Source organism: Pygoscelis adeliae, unplaced genomic scaffold (assembly GCF_000699105.1).
Source record: "Pygoscelis adeliae isolate BGI_AS28 unplaced genomic scaffold, ASM69910v1 Scaffold278, whole genome shotgun sequence".
NCBI lineage: Eukaryota > Metazoa > Chordata > Aves > Sphenisciformes > Spheniscidae > Pygoscelis > Pygoscelis adeliae.
Genome location: NW_008825411.1, coordinates 87,004 through 88,571, shown reverse-complemented (window position 1 = coordinate 88,571; position 1,568 = coordinate 87,004). Strand labels below are relative to the sequence as shown.

The 1,568-nt window shown below is 55.2% G+C and overlaps 1 long non-coding RNA gene across 1 annotated transcript in view; it reads left to right on the top strand.

Annotated features, from left to right (window-relative positions):
* Positions 1 to 364: 364 nt before the first annotated feature.
* The window catches only part of LOC103922480, a 1,629-nt gene continuing 425 nt past the window's right edge, over positions 365 to 1,568 (top strand). Inside the window, exons 1-2 of the long non-coding RNA XR_663883.1 lie at positions 365 to 720; positions 843 to 1,224. This is a non-coding gene — a long non-coding RNA (uncharacterized LOC103922480). The remainder of the gene's footprint in view (positions 721 to 842; positions 1,225 to 1,568) is intronic.

Sequence of the window (1,568 nt, the reverse complement as noted above, 5' to 3'; positions counted from 1 at the left end):
GGTCCGAGGGATGAAGGTGATGGAAGGGCCCGACCCCCGGCATGGCGCCAGGCCGTGGCAGCCCGTGCCGCGCCACACCGCGCCGGCGGGGCGTGCTGAGTTCCCCGGCCTTGTTTTCATGGTCTCACCCAGCTCTGACCTGCCTCAAATGTTGACACAATGTCACGTTTCCGACTGCAGTCTTTCATGTGCAGCCGGAGGCTAAATACGGCTGCTGGTTCCTGGAAAAAGACGTGCCTGGCACCCTTTCAGCAGAAACCCGATCTCCATGCAGGCTTGGCACAACAGCTGAATAACATGGCAATAACTCTTTCAGCAGCATTTCAACCCATAAATAGGGCTTCCCGAGCGACTCCTTGAAGTAAGGCAAGGATACAAGGATTTTTTAGAAAAAGCAAAAAAATAAAGCCAGCGTGCGTGAAAAGTGAGCGCAAGGAGGCAGCCCGCTTCGGAGCAGATCAAAGGGGCTCGTGGAGATGCTGAGCGTGGTTTGGTTAATACGAGCGCGGGATTGCCTCAAAAGGAAAGAAATGCTCTTGGCTTTTTTAATGTCTCAGTCCTGTTTTATACCGGCCCCGTGGAGGTAGGGTAAGAGCCTTCCTGAAAGCGAGGGCCCTTCCCAACCCCGGTGAGGACACGGAGACACATCATTTTAGCTTTTCACCACCTGTTTGGAAAGCTCCTATAACCGAGTGCTATGGGACTGGATGGTTTCTACAGGCATTTACCCCGGGAGCTGCTTATTTGCATTATGCATGGACCAGGGCCTAAAATAATCTGCAGTGACGCAGATTTTTTGCTGTGATTTTTTTTTCCTTTTTTTTTTTTCCCCTCTTTTCCAGGACTCCATTTTTCTGAACGTGCCGTGACTTTTGAGGACCACGCATGGTTAACCAGCCCCAGGGCTCCCGAGTCCCTGAATCAGCACGTCCGCCTGCAGACACCGAGCCGAGGGGGAGCGCTCCCCCCCCGGCCGTGACACGGCCATGGCGGGGAGAAGTGCCCTTCTGCTCTGCCCTGGCTTTCATCTGCAAAGCGTGTAGCTGCAAGTGCCGTGTGTTTACAAATGCAGGCATTGCAAGATCCCTTGAACTGTGTCCTAGTACAAAAGAGGCTTTGAAACAAGAAACACGTTGTCATGGCATGTTCCAGGCCAGCAGCACCAGACTGAACCAGATAATTGCTGTTTCTGCTTTAGCTGCTTCATCGTGGAAAAAGCAGCAGGTATTGAGCAAGTCTTTTTTCCCTTTAGACATTTGGTGTGATGCTCGGGATGGAAGGAGAGGGTCGGGAATGCCCGGGCAGACGGGGGCAGAGGCAGGATGAGCCCAGCCGGTGCTGCGTACCGCTCCCGAGCTCCGCAGGGCTGGAGGCGAAATTACTCTGCTGGGTTCAGGTCGCCTGACTGTAGCCAGCGGAGCCGGTGATACTGCCCCTCGCTATGCGGCACGGGGTATTCGTGTTTTGTAACCCTGACTCACGGCGTGCTGCCGGAGCCAGGAGACGCGGTTCCCACAGTGTCTGTGTCCCCCCCCCCCGCCCAAGCTCCGGACCACTACCCACCGCCT